We start from the raw sequence: 16,259 nt of genomic DNA on the forward strand, positions 1-16,259 counted from the left end.
GATAGATCAGAAAGTTAGAGATTTGTAAAAAGAAGTCTTTCTGCTTCCCTCAGATCTTACTGCATCAGTGGCTGTGGTTGATACTCGAGTCTGTCTTTGCAGACTATTTTCATCTAGCTTTCCAATAACAAATCTGGCAATAGGGCTGGTGAGTAAGGGTGAGGGAAACACATCATTTCCCTCCTCTCCTTCCACTTGATCGTCAGTTATCCACAGAAAGTAACCCTTGGCACCTTTCCTACTGTGCTGTTAGTTTATTTTTCTCCTATCGCCTGCACCCAAATATATAATTTTTCCTCTACTTGGTTTGTAAACGGCTCAGTCACTAGGGGAAAAAAGCACAGTGATTACTAATGGGAGATGCCACTAAAGTTCCAGCTGTGAACAGAAGAAATCCAAGATGACCCATCATCTAAATGTCAATGCAAACACCATGCCATTCAGAATGAAATAAGGAAGGCTGCGTGCAGACAGCCAGAATATATTACCAATAGCATATTCAGCTCCAGAACTCGTGAATCTTTGCAAAGAAATGCAGGGGCTTCTTGCTTGATTAAATAACCTGTGATGGAGGATTTAGTTGTTCCCCCACAATAGTTGCATGCAAATGATAGATTCACAGGGACTACAGCATGGAGAGCCCTTAGGGGGGGCTGTACATTTTTAAGTAATCCTGCCATTGTTTTTGCATAGTAATTGGAAATGTACATTCTATTGGGATGTGATTTTTATTAGAAGAGAAGGTAGCTGCTCTCTGCTACAGGATTCTATTCATTTAGGGTCACGTGGACTTAAAAACAGAAGAAGTGTCTGCATTTATACCGTAAATGGGGATCTGTATTAAACACCAGCAAGTCTCTAGCCTGTATTAAAAGCTAACTTCCACTCCCTACTTTCATCTGCCTCTTTTTCCCACTTATTATTTATTTAGCCTGATTCTGCTGTGTGAATAAGTGACTCCCTAATGACCAAGTAGTAACTAGAGTTAAATTAGTCATGTAAGAGCAGCAAATTAGTAAGTGGCACCCCAGTCGCCAGAGAAAGGCTGTATCACGCAATGTGCTTAATGTACTATTATCATCCCGGAGCCAGGAGCTATCCTGTGCATACCATGACACTCAGTGGTCCCACTCACAATACAGCATGGGACTTGGCCAGGATTGAAAGCTGTGGGGATCATCTAACCATGCCTTCCCACTGATTCTCCCTAGTACTTCTTGGATATTTAATTAAATGCTGGCCTAGGTCAGGGTCACAGAACATAGCTGACAGCCTCACAGAGAAGGTCAAGTCTGTGACGTTGTAAAACTCCACTAACATAAATGAGAATAGTCAGCCAGTCACTTAGGGGAGGAGCGGGGACAGAAGTACTTTGCATTCTTGCTATGCAAAGGATAGGCCTTGGACCAGCAGAACTGGCCTCACCCAGGAGCTAGTTAGAACTGCAGGATCTGTAGCTCTACCCAGACTTCCTGAATCAGAACCTGCATGGTCACAAGGTCCTCATATAATTTTCATATATATTAATGTCCAAGAAGCACTGTCTTACATCTCTAAATGTCAGCGTCCAAAACACAGAGACCCAGTGAGCCTTACTTCTACATGGACAGTGCCTGGATTGCTGACTGGCATACAGTAGGCACTCAAATATCTGTGACATTAATTGAATGGGATTGAAGAAAGGGAAGGAAAAACACTACACAGCAACACAAAATAACTTCCGCAGCAATGAAAAGGGAGAGAGGAAGGAGAAATCAAGTTTCAGAGTAAAAAAGAAAATCGTAGGTAGCAGGAAGCATCCAGGGGGCTCCACCTGGCTGGTAGAGATGGGCTGTGGCCCCACCTACTGGCTAGAGTGGCTGGTGTGCCATTCTTGTCCATGACCTTCATTCACAAGTCTCGACCTCTCCCACCAGCCTTAGGATGCTGGCCCCTATCTTGCACCACCAGGCTTGTTAGCCACGGTTATCTCTCCCACACAGCACTATCAGGTTACTTTAAAGCTGAAGCCTAAATGCACCAATGTAAACTCTTCACAATGTCTTTAAAGTTCTGACCTCTGGGCTTAAGTGGATAGGAGGTCAATGATGATTTATAATAATCAGTCTTCTTGGGGGCTCCTGAGCCCAGAGTTTGAGCCTCCCAGCAAGAGAAGAATCATCAGGGCCCTAAATGTTAAGAGGGAGAAAATAAGTCAGTGTCTGGGTATACCAAAAATAAATAAAAATAAAATAAAATCAACCAAAACCCTGCCTCCTCAATTTGCTCCTCAATTCCCTTTTCATCTGGTCTTATGAGGGAGGGTGTGACCATACACATGAAGGCTGTAAACTTGGTGTCTGTTGAGACTAGGGTATACAGAGAGGATGGTGTGTCTGTTTAGGAAATTCTGGGTTTTCCTTGACATGACAAAATGAAAGAGAATCAGTCAGCCCTCAAATCAGCTAATCCAAATTTCTGATTGTTTTCAACTTCTTAATTAGATTGGTATGAGAAACCACAAGCTAAGTGGATTTACTTTCATAAGATGCTTTTGAGATGATAATGGCTAGTATTTGTTGGGATCTTGTGGACACTCTGATGAGCACTTTATGTGTAGTATCTCATTTAACCCTCTCAATAACCCAATGAGATGGGAATGGTTATGATCACCTTTTTTTTTTATGTGAGAAAACAGAGGTACAGAGAGGTTAGGAACTTGCCAAGGGATACACAGCTGATAAATAAGTAGGGAATAGAAAACACAGGACTCGAACCCTGGTCTGTATAATTGCAAGCCAATGCTTTTAACCTCTCCACTATCTTGCATCTCTCTTATGTTTTTATTAATAAAGAAAAAATATATATATAGAGAGAGAGAGAGATCAGAGATAGGAAAGAGAGACTAGAAGAAGGCAAATTACCCTTCTGTGTGAGTAGGACTTCTGCACACTGTGTAAAAAGGCTTCTGAGGAGGGTGATGGTTTTAGAGAAATATTTGCAAGGTTGAATTCACCTTTTCTGGCTACTCAGAGACAATTTTTTAGACATCAAGGGTTGTTTAGCAAATGGACCTTAGTGACCCAAGGAAATAAAATGCTGTTTTTAAGGAGGAAAAATGTATTATGTTTCTCTGGTAAGATCGGGAGCTACCATTGATTTGAGAAGAGAAATGATCTCTAAAATCCAGCAAGACAAGACAATGAGAGAATCACAACTCTGTCTTACTATGCCTGGCCTCTCTCTGCCTGATTGAGCCAGGCCAGTAATTAGTAATAACCCTAGGTAAAATGTAATCACCACTTTTCTGATGGGTGAAGCTCACAGTGGAGGGGATTCTGCTGTCTAGTTTGACTAACCTCTCTGACTCCATTTTTGTGGCTGGGTTGAGGTGTAGCTCTTCCTGCAATGCAGTTTACTAATTGAAAGAAAAAAAACCTAGAAACTAAAAGTAGCATAAGAAAATTTGCAATGCATATAATTGTATTATGATTGGAGCCTCTAAAATAAGTCATGGCATTTATTTATTCATGCACCACATAGTCTGTGGTCCCCTGGGAAAAGAACTATTTAAATTAAGATGTATTATAAGACAAAATTCAGTGTCTTATGCACTCAATTACAGCTCACTAGCATGTACCTTTTACATAATATTTGCTTCCTCATACTCATTTTACAAAAAATGTGTCCCCCCAGCCTCACTTCAGTTTTGAAAAGCCTTTATTATTATTATATTCATCATTATAATCATTATTATTATGACATACTTCAACTTTATTTTTAGTTCATTTCTAACCAGGAAGATCTAGTAACTTGATGGGGGAGGGGGAGGAGAAAGATATCAAAAAGAAACTCACAGAGCATGAAACTCTAAATTAAAATCCTCTTTGCTTTGTTATAATTTCCATCCTAAAAACATGTGCATAATTCATGATGAGGGATAAAGGGAGAGTATCAGATACAGATGTAGAGCTGGGGACCAGCTTTTTAATAGCAGCTAGTGCCGTGAAAGCAGATGATTTTTTTCAAATGAGTCAAGAGCCTGAGAGAGAAAGTCAAAGAGGCTATGTCAGTTTGATCTTTCGCCTTTACATGCTGGAAACAGGAAGAATAAGAGAGCCTACCCTTTAAACTTTCTGAAATGACCACACATTTAATGAACTAAAATGTCAAATATTTGAGACTTTTAAGAAACCTTGCTGTTTTGCTGAACACACAAGATAGTGTTAAAAAAAAAAAACCTATGCAGTAGATATCACATCCATAACCTTATCTTTCTATAAGAAAAAAAAAAGGCATGGGACTCTATGGGGGCGTCCGGGCTGCTGTTGTACTGTACGTCCACCTTGCCCAAGGACACAATTCTCCTTCAGGAGGGAGACCTTGACCCAGCCAAAGGGAACTGGCCACTGCAAGAGTGGGCCTTTCTTTTTTCTGGACACAAGCACAAACTTTAATGAATCCTCTCCCTCTACCCCTCACCCCAGACGGCAACGGGAAATCTGAGTGCACCTGCTGCATCTCCCTTCATATCACGTTGCTGTTATGAAAAATAGTTTGCTATTTTGGAACCCCCTGGCAGCCAGAGTGAATCGCCGAGGGCCCCGAGCTCGTTTATCTTGTGTCAGAAGCAAAGCCAAATGAACGCCACCTCGCCCAGCACCTGAAGAATGGGAAGAAGCTCGGAGAGAGTAAAAATAACCAAGGGCCCGGGGAAACGGTGCCGAGATGGGCGGCCTGCGCAGGTTAAGTAGGGCTTCTCACAGCCCACTCCGACTTTTTAGAACACAGCACTTCAACATCAGAGGGGGAGAGCATTTTCCACAAAGAAGCGGGCTTTGTGGGTCAAGGTCTGGGGTGCAAAGGGCTGTTCCTGCCCAGTTTCATGCAGTCCTGGAAAGCTGAGACTCTAATGAAACTCCGAGTGGCATCCACGCCATTCTGTCTGGGGTTCTGCTTGGCTTGGACTGGACGTGTAGAAACAGACAAGCGGCATTCCTAAGACTAGGGCAAGTCAATCCATCCATCCAGCATCACATTCCCTCCCCGTCCCTCAAGCCAGAGAATGGCTGAGGCTGAGATCATGAGACTGGAGCTGAACTAAAAGGGTTAAAAAAAAAAAAGGGAAGAGAGAGAGAGACAGAGAGACAGACAGACAGACAGACAGACAGACAGACAGACAGAACAGTTGGGGAAGGCTTGTGGCGGAGACAGAGCTGATATTGGACTTTTAAGGATGGATATGATTGAGATTGGTGAAGAGGAATGTTGAAGGTCTATCAGTCAGGGGAAAAGGAAAAACAAATAGGTAGTTGTGACAATGAGCTTGTGATTTGCTTGTAAATGTTGCTTTCAGGATTCACATCCAGATGCTTTGGTTCCAAAGCCTGAATACTCAAATTCTGACTCTGCACCTTCCTTTCTGTGGCCTTAGATAAGTCACCCGCTTAATAAACCTCAGTTTTTCTCATCTTCTAAAAAAAGAAGGGGAGAAGGTCCAAGATGGCAGATTAGATACATGTTGTATCTGCTGCCTCCCAGAATTACACCAAAATTACAAATAAATTATAGAACAATCAACCTCAAGTGTCATCTGAAGAATAGCTGAACAGAACCCCTATAACTAAGGATCAAATGAAGAGGACACATTGAGACTGGTAGAAGTTGCCGAGATGTGAATGGGCTGATCATAAACCCACAGACAGTGGTTGAACACCAGGAGGGACACATCCTTGGTGGGAGTTCTCCCAAAGGAGGGAGGGGTCCCAGCCCAGGGATCCTATACCAGCAGGAGGAATTCTCACAACATCTGGCAGTGAAAATCAGTGAGGACACTGCCTGTCCAAGCAGGTGAGAATAAAGGTGGCTGGAAACTCAGATGCCCTCTTAGAGGAACGGCACATAGACTCACTTGCTTGCAAATACTCACCTGGTCTCCAGTGGAAGGACAGCAACTCAAAAGGTGCCAGAGACATACAGGGAAAGACTGAGTTTTGTGGCTCTGGGCCAAGGGCTAGAGGGACCAGCCACTGACCCGCTGTGGAGCCTGCCTCACAGTCTAGAGGAGGGTGTCATCTTTCCTATGTTGAGCCCTCCCCCAAGGGCCAAGACCACATTGGTCTGGTAAAATCCATACATGCACACCACCTGGCTGACACTCAGGGTCCCTGCCCCACACAGACAGCACTGCATCGCCCAAGACTCTCGGCTATGGAATGACCAGCCTGGCCCTACAAGCTGTGGATGCCTTTTACAGTAGTCAATGGCGTGCTGCATCCTGGGCAACTTCTGGTGCTTCGCAGAGACACAGAACCTGCACTGCAGCCACTCTTGGGCCGCTCTGGGGGATTTGCGAGCCTGCGGCATGCAGAGGCTTGCTGCGCTATTTTCAGGGCAATTTTGTGAAGTGGTCGCAGGCCCGGCACCAGTGCAAGAACCAGAACTGCATTAACTTTGTATAAACCACCACCCAAGCCCTGTAACTTCCTGGAACCCAGCCCTATCCGCTTAGGGCTGCACTGCTGGGGTACTCTCAACACTGGGTCAACCAGCCTGGCCTGTGAACCTAAGGATGCTCTTTCTACAGCTGAGCCTTACGGGCAGGTGAAGCCATCCAAATGGATTAAAGACTTAGCTGTAAGACCCGAAACCATAAAAATCCCAGAATATAGGAAGTAAACTCTCAGACATTACCCTTAGTAATATTTTTACTGATATATCTCCTTGGGCAAGGGAACCACAAGAAAGAATAAACAAATGGGATTACATCAAACTAAAAAGTTTTTTCACAGCAAAGGAAACCATCAAGAAAATGAAAAGACATCCTACTGAATGGGACAAGATATTTGCCACTGATACATCTGATAAGGGATTAATATCAAAAATCTATTTTAAAAAAACTCACATAACTCAACACCAGAAAAAACAAACAATCTAATTAAAAAATGGCAGAGGACCTGAACAGACATTTCTCCCAAGAGGACATACTGATGACCAAAAGACATATGAAAAGATGCTCAACATCAGTAATCATCAGAGAAATGCAAATAAAATCCACAATGAGATACCGCCTTACTCCTGTCAGAACAGCTATCATCAATAAATGAACAAACAAGTACTGGCATGGATGTAGAGAAAAGGAAACCCTCACACACTGTTGGGAATGCAACTGGTGCAGCCAAGAACAATAAGGAGGTTTCTTAAAAAATTAAAAATAGAACTACCTTATGACCCAGCAATTCCACTCCTGGGTATTTATCCAAAAAAATACAAAACACCAATTCAAAAAAATATATATACCCCTATATTTACTGCAGCACTATTCACAATAACCAAGATATGGAAACAACCAAAATGCCCATCTATAGACGATTGGATAAAGAAATTGTGGTACATTTATACAATGGAGTATTACTCTGCCATAAAAAAGAATGAAATCTTACCATTTGCAACAACATGGATGGACCTAGAAGAAATAATGGTAAGTAAATATGTCATACTGAGAAAGACAAATACCATATGATCTCACTTATATGTGGAACCTAAAGAACAGAATAAACAAATAAAACAGAAACAGACTCATAGATAAAAAGAACAATCTGACAGTTTTAGATGGGCAGGGTGTTGGGGGGATGGGTGAGAAAGGTGAAAGGATTAGGCAGTATAAATGGGTAGTCACAAAATAGTCATGGGGATGTGAAATACAGTATGGAGAATATAATCAGTAATGTTGTAAAGATTATGTAGGGTGTAAGATGGGTACTGGACTTATCAGGGGGGATCACTTCAGAGGTTATATAAATGTCTAACCATTATGCTGTACACATGAAATTAATATAAAATACTATTAAATGTCAACTATAAAAATATATATAGTTACCCCCGCACCTGGATATAAAGTGCAGCATTGGGAATATAGTCAATGGTATTGGAATAGCTATGTAAGATGTCAAAAAGGTAGTAGACTTGGGGTTATCACTTTGTGAGGTGTGTAAATATCTAATCATTATCTTGTTTTGAGCACCTGAAACTGAATAAATAAATAAATAAAATAAATAAATAAATAGATAGATAGATAGGATAAATAGTCCTACCATATACAAGTTAGTTACTACAAGGATTAAGTTGGAAAAGTGAATGTGCCTCACTATACGCCTAGCATAGGATGAGTGCTCAGCAAATGCTGTTGAATATCATAGGTAGAGGTTTAAAAAGTGGCACTATCCCTGCAAGGAAAAGATAGCACTGGAGGGGGAAGTAGAAACCATACATGAACTACCTCTGGTCTGCCAGGAACAACAAAAACTGAAGCCACAAGTACACTGACCTAACAGACCTCTAGCTTCCTTTGTATTTTTTCTGGAATTATCCAGAAAAAAAAAAAACCATAAAAAGAATTTACAGGGCCCCAACACTTTGAAACACAAACAAAGTCCAGCAAGAAAAAAATCAGAAATGATGCTGGGTTCATTAACACTAGAACTTAAGAGTTTTCCATAATTTCAGGTTCATGGTTCAGCATTTCTGGTGTCAATCATTTACAGTAATTAAGCAATGAGATAACACTGAGATTATGTAAACTGGAAATAAATGTGGGTTTTCAGTGAATGACCCAAATCTGTTACAGGTGAAAGGTACCGGAAGGCTTTGAGATCTTAAGGCACAAAGCCCTTCCCTCTTCAGCTTTCAGGAAAATCTAGCCCAAGTCAGCAGAAATGGAAAAGTTTACCATCCGCTTGTTGGCTTCTGACATGGTTATTTCAGTGCAAGTCCAAAAGGAAAGTTATATCCAACACAATTATTTTTAGAGTATTTCAAAATTATTCTTATTGGGGATAAATAAAACAAGGAAAAGGTTATTCAGCAAAATTTAGCCCATTAGTTTCAGACTGTGTCCTATCTTTCTGCAAGCAGTAGAATCTGGCGACAATAACAATTTTTGGATTTGGGGACCAAGGACATACAACAAGGCACTTCAACTCCAAACTGCCATTCCTGTAAGAAATGGGATACGTAGGGCACACAGCTAATGTAGCCAAGAGCTAGAGTATGTTGCTTGAGGCAGCCCTTCGAGCCTATTCATTCCCAGGGTGTGGATCTGAGCCAGATGTCCTTAACAAACTGCAAAAACTGTTGCCATGGATAAGCGTGCCTTTCTGTAAGCAAAGCCAGGCGGAACACTTCAAAATGTCATATACATGCTCTAAGTTTTCAGATTACAAAAAGGTCTACCACGTGTAACAAGTTCCAAGCTCAGAAACCCCTCAGTTTCACAAACGACACCTTAAACAGATCACCTTCTGCCTAAAGCAATGTGATAGCACAACTGGTTGAGGGCCTCAACCATAGGGCACCACTGACCTTCCTTTTCAGGATTATATAGAATGACTTATTATTTTTTCAGAACCGGCTAATAACCACTTCTAGAAATAGTTACCTAAGGGAAAAAACTGCCTAAGGTGGTTGTTGGCTGAGGGTGTCTCTAGGTATAGACAGTGCTGTTTGTACAGATCTTCTGGGAAATCTTTTCAGGTGCTTTGTGAATGGGTCCTTACAAAGCCAAGTACAGCCAACAATTCATGGACACTGTCCTATGGTTACTCTTCCATTGTTGCATGCAGGGCTTCATCTTACACATGGTTACCTTAAGGGAGATTCATGCATGATCATTTGTCTTGATACTGAAGTACTTAAAGTAGTTGAACACAGTTGGTTTATCCTTGACTATACTTGACCTTATATTTTAGACTTGTTTGAAAGGTTCATTTGTACTCAAGCCTTTTGTTTTCAGAAAAACAGTGCAGAGGTATGCACATGTAATTGTACCTTCACACATTCCAATTGCTACTGTTAGACATCAATCTTTATGCCAATGTCTCTTCAATCATTTGGTAGATTCCTTAGTTATTCCCTGAATTCTTGTATGTATATAATATGTTGCTACAATCTTTATACTTGAAGATCAGTTTGGCTAGGTATAAACTCCTTGGTTCACTATTTATGTCCTTGAATATCCTAAGTATATTTCTTCATTGTGTTCAGATAATAAACCATTGCTTTTGACAAGACTTTAGCTTAAGACAATCTAATTTTCTTCCACCTCTTGTGAATGACTCAATATCATGGTCTGGATGCTCAAAGAAGCCTTTTCTTTTCATTTTTAAGCAAGTTTGGCCACACTGGATTGATTTTCCCAGAAAAAAAACAAAAGCAAAACAAAACAAATGTTCCTTTTCAGTGTATATATTTTAATTACTTTCTATTTCAGGAAGCATGCTTGAATTATAGTTTTTAATATGAATTCTGCTCCATGCTTTGGTTTCTTTTTTTGAAAACTCCTATTATACATGTATTGAATCTTCACTGCCTATCTTCTGTATCACTTTCAAATCTGTTTTAATTCTTTTTTTTTAATTGGGGAATTGGGGGAGGGAAACAGTGTTGGGGAATTGGGGAAGGGGACCAGCCAAGTTGTTGTTCTTCAATCTTCGTTGTGGAGGGCGCCATTCACCATCTGGCTTCCTGTTGGCAGCTCATGGCCTGTAAGCTCAAGGTGCTGTGTTCAATCTTAGTTGTGGGTAGGCGTAGCCACCATCCCATGTGGGAGTCGAACCAGCAGCCTTGTTGTTAAGAGTATACACTGTATCCACCGAGCCATCCAGGTGGCAGCTCAGCTCAAGGTGCCGAGTTCAGTCTTAGTTGCGGGTGGTCATAACCCACCATCGAACAGGCAATCTTGTTGTTACATGAACTGAGCCATCCTGCCACCTGTTGGCAGCTCAGCGACAGCTCAGCTCAGGGCGCAGCATCACTGGCCCATGTGGAAATCGAACCGGCGGCCCTGTTGCTCAGAGCTCGCGCTCTTAAGCCAATTCAATCAACTGAGCCACTCAGCTGGTCCCTTTAATTCTTTATTTTTGATTCAAACATTTTTTTCCCTTTTTTCCATTTTCTATTTCTCTTAAGAAATTTTCTGTAGTGTTTACTCACTCTTGTGTTCCTTCTCATTCAGTCTTTATTTCTAAAATAATATCTTATTTTTAATTATCCTCTGGGTTTAGGTAGATCTTTTTTGCAAGCCTGCGTTTTTTCTTATTATTTCTTCATTCATATAATTTCTAAATTTTTCTAATTCATATTTGTGTTCTTTCACAGCTTATATTATTTTCTTATATCTACTTTGAAATATTAGTTTACACTTTTCATCTATTTTGTGGGCATGCTTTTCTGGTTTCTTTGATTGTCTATGGGGACGTTGACTGGATGCCTAGAATAATTTGTATGGGGTTGGTTTCCTTTCCTTATAATAATTATTGTAGTATTTTCCTACAGTCCTTTTTTGTTGCTTGTTTTAAGTGAAAAGAGTTTTCCTATGCTGAAAGAGGAAGGCAAACTGGAATAATATTCTTAGAGTCATAGCTCTACACCTCCCTTTTCTGTTACTTTTGTTAAGTGCTCAGAATAATTTGCCCTCATATTTTCTGAGATCTGCTGACTCTGCTCCCTTCTCTACGTTTTTCTTTTTTTCTTTGTTCCTATTGTCCCTAGCCTAACCGATTTGGATCCTAACCACAGAAGATTCTTCTCCCTGGGGGAATCATCTCATAAGGAAGATTTGGATGATTAGAATCAAGAGTTCATAGGTTAGACTTCTCTAGCAACTTAGGCCTTGCCCATAAATTCTAGTCTGCTAGCCTCCTTTTCAGATTTGGCTGCTGTCCTGGGATAAGTCTGCTGAGCTTTCCTCGTGAGTGTCTGTTGTCAGTTTGGGAATTATTACTTAGTTCATCAGAAGTCTCTCTTTTTTCTCTTCTGCTTTCTCGTTACTATGCTGGTCTAGTTAATATAGCTAACGGTTTGGCATTTGTGGGGATACCTTTTCACTTAGTTTTATGGTAGATGCTGTACATGCATTTTTGGTTTTGCTACCCTCCTTACTCTGAGGTTTTTATTTTTTTCGTGAGTAACTCCAGAGAGATTAAAAAACTTTACTATTGCCTCTGTCATCTCCCAGAATCTTCCCAATACCATTTTAAGTATTCTGATGGCCACAGAAGGTCATTTATTTTGTTGAATTTAGAAAATATGGATTGTATATCTCCTATGTTTTAGGTACCATTTTAGGCACCATGAGGTATAAAATCTTGTATAGAACTATTCTTAACCTCCAAGTTCTTACAATATAGTCCGGTCTTTTACATAGCACTTAATCTATAAATCATAAATGGGAATACTCTCTCCTCCTAATAGATAAGAAAAAGTTTGCAAACTAAACAATGGACTGAAAAATCATTGTTTCCAAAAAAATATTGATCAATGTACAGCTACTAAAAAAAAAAATCAGCAAAATACTAGGCATCGTTAGGAAGGAAACTGCTGACTAAAAACAAGGATTGGGGTATCAGTACTGCTAGTTGGATGCTTCTGACAAGAAATCACAACATTGGAGGGGAGAATTTAGCTCCAATTCTCTGATAAACTCAGCACCCCAAAGACAAGCAACTTTGCAAACAATAGGAGACAATAACATAGACACGGTGTGCTGCTCATGATGACTACCTTTAGCAGGGATTGGAGCACCAGCCACCCATGCTTCTTTTAGTACACTTCTCCTACCCTCACCGGCCTAACTAAACCAGGAACACCAGAATAGAGAACAGTACATAGAGTTTTCACAAGTGTAGATTCAGAGCAAATAGATAAAAGGAAATTCTTCTTCATACAGGTAGGAATCAACGTAGGGAACTTATTGAATCAATGCTTTATTAGCTGAGATGATAATCTAAAAATCAATAGTTGGACAAGACATAACAAGGCTCTATGAAAGGCTGTTTGGTTTCTCTTTCTGCCTTTTTTGATGTCAGCATTGACAATCCTGAAGCTGCTGTTAGAGCATATTTGGAGCTAGAGGGAGCACGTGTCTGACCCTAGATCCCATGTCTTATGCTCAGTTAATATTCCATGGGTGAAGTAAGACAGGAAATCTTATGAGAATAGAAAAGGGTAGCTTAATATTATCCCTCCTGCCATCAGGGGCTAGAGCCTCTTCTGAAAGGCCAAACTAGCATCTTTCACACTCTATCATTCTCCTTGAACATTAAAATCTTCAACATGGGGATGACAGATGGAGAGCATCTCTCAAAGGCAAAGGTGTCTTTGGTGATGGCTTTTTCTGGCTTGAGGGGGCAAAGTCACTTGGGGCAATGAGCTGACAGATCAAGGTTCTAAATCATTCTTAAGTCAGTACTGCAATTAATTTACTATCACAAACCACCAAAATATTTATAGCTATTTTTTCCAAAGCTTAATGCATATAGAAAGGAGCTTTTACAAATAGCAATTAAATGCATCACCAATGTTAATTACAATAATTTGCATTAATAGAGAGCAAGTAATTTTAGATTTCCTAGCCAAAGATCACAGACGGCTGACTATGTTCTGTACTCTAGGATCAAAGTATCTCTTCATCCATGCACCAGTCAAGTGGCTGATATGACTTCTAGAATTTATGACTGATTAACTTGGCCAGTTACTAAACTTTTAAGGAGATCAGTTGCAAGGATGTGAGATCCATTTGAGCCAGTTAGAACTACTCTGCCTAGACAACGAAAGAATAGACCTATATTCAAATTTTGATTCTCCTACTTTCTAACTGATGAGCCTGGACAAGATGCTTGAGCTCAGTGAGCCTTCATCCATAAGATGGGGACAATAAGAATCCTTTTCACTTCTTCTGGACTCTTTCGATGTCATGTCTAACTCTGTATAACCCTTTGATTCCAACACACCCTCAAAAACAGGATCAGCCATTTTGAAAATGTGGCCACAAGGGATGTGGTGTGAGCTTAGCACAAATCCTTGCCTTCATTGTGGAAGCATTTCAAAGCCATCGCCCTGTACAGAGACAGTGTTCTGGGCTGGAAGGAATCGTTCTTTCCTAATTGAAACAATGGAGTTAATTAGTGGGAAAAAATGCAATTCCCCAAATTAGGCTCTGGCAAAGACATTTTGATTCAGGATTGCCAAGAAATCCTTAATGGTCACAGAAAGGCCGTTTCTACACTAGCAAAGCAAAATGTTCCTTGGCAGAAGCATCACCAAGGAGTAACAATGGAGGTATTTTCTCAAAACATCAAACCACACAACAGAGTGTAAAAAAATAATGACCAAAAACCTTTTTTGCATATATACTTTACCTTATCACAGAAATAACCTTTGCTAAAATACAAATAGTTATTTCGACTACATAAGCAATCACTATACCATATTAAGGTATTGGTGTATCTCACCAATAACTCTTCTTAAAAAAAGTAAAGTACAACCTCACTAGACTTGGTTTACGAAAGTATTAGTTTAAAGGAATAAGGACTGAGACGTGTATGTGATTCTTAGCAGCTTTTGGTGGTAGCAATGGCACTCCAGCAGGAGTTAATGGATAGACTATGGTGACTCTCATAATTAACAATTAATAGTTCTAAAGTATGTATGGACACTGTATTAAACTTGAGAGAGGTTCAAGAAAGAAATAACTCCTAAGGAACTGACCATCTATTTAAGGGGACAGTATCAATAAACAAGGAATATTACAGTTCATGATACGCAGATTGAGCCACAGATTCTCCAGTCTTTTCCTAAGTAGGAGCCCCTTTTATTTTCCTCAACTCCCACAATTGTAAGCTACAACAATATCTCTTACAGTCAAATACAGAAGGCTTTGAACACAATCAGATTTTTGAAAACCCTGCCATGGGAATTTATGAACCAGTATAAGGAAGAATGGACAAGACTGTTGAAGGAAGGAGAGATTGTAGGAAGAATCACATGAGGCTTGTCTACCTCGTGTCTTGCCCGAGTCCTACTCATGGGGCCAGAAGGACCAGGAAAGAAGTACTGCTTTCCGGGGCTGTGACAGGCCCAAAGGGGTTACACTGCAGACTTGTGCGCTGCATAACTAGAGGGAGAGATCAAAGAAAGAAATCAAGGACCAAAGCTGAGAAGTGAGGCCAGGTAAGGCTCAGCTTCATGGGATTGAGTCAAGAGGCAAAGAGCCGGTAAGGTCAGAACAGGAGGCGCTCAAGGCAAGGAGAGTGGGGCAGTTAGTTCAAAGCTGAGATCCCAAACAACGTAACGATTACAAGGAGGCCTATTCCTAGCTAGTGCCTGCTTTGCGGACTCAGCGTAAAAGTCACATTTCGAGAATAGGGGAGCACTGAACAACCAGAGTAGGATGTCTGCAACGAGCAGAGGCAGCACGAAACATTCTGCAAATAAAATCAACAGCAAATGCAACCAGGTTTATCTAATAGGACATTTTGGAATGTAAGTCTTTGCACTATCCCAGCCAACCCTTTTCTTGCCCTTTTTTAGGCTTCTTCATTGTTACCTGGATTGGCATCATTTTTGTCATAAATTATTTTCCCAGCCTATCCTCTATGGGGACCTGAATATATGGAAAACCATATAAGCTGTATTCCAACAATATAATTTAGGTTAAAGGACATCCAAACACAATCTGACCACTGGGCCAGATGGAGTCAGGGGGCGCCTAGCACTGGTTTTGCCTTATGAGATGGACTCATTCACTGACCTCACCATTGTCTCATTGTTCTACCATCTTCATATACAATTACTTCACTTAACTGGTATCTTCTATTTAGAGTCTCTGCAAACCATTCAACTAGGAACCAGTCACTGGCTTCCAAATTATAGCCATCAGGAAATATTTCACGTAACCTAAGTCAGCTAGTTAACCCTCTGCTACCTTCACTTTATACCTGAAAACCAGACTCTGATGTAAAGCCTAATGACCAAGGACAGAATCTAGAGAACAGATCAGGAGGGTTCCAGCTCATCACACCCAAGCTGGAGTTATATGTCTTTTCGAAATGGGTTTTACAGAATTTCTAGCACTTGCACCAAAAAAAAAAAAAAAATCATCAAATATGTCAGAAATGATTGAATCTGACAGATTCAGTGCCACTTATTAATGTTAATGTTGAACATAACTTCATCATAAAGTAAAGTCACATTTGTTTCATTTGCTTAATGTCTGGGCACTTCAATTTAATATATATTGAACATCTACTATATACCAAGCTCTGCTAGACACTAGCAGCACAAATATGAATAAAACATTTTTCCCAGGCTCAAAGCACTCCTAGCAGACAGAGACGGACCCATAAACCAATGACTAAATATAATGCAAAACAATTATTGTGGAATAAGTAAACAAAGAAATACACACACACACACACACACACACACACACACACACACACACA

Source organism: Hipposideros armiger, unplaced genomic scaffold, assembly GCF_001890085.2.
Source record: "Hipposideros armiger isolate ML-2016 unplaced genomic scaffold, ASM189008v1 scaffold_147, whole genome shotgun sequence".
In the NCBI taxonomy this organism is placed as follows: Eukaryota; Metazoa; Chordata; class Mammalia; order Chiroptera; family Hipposideridae; genus Hipposideros; species Hipposideros armiger.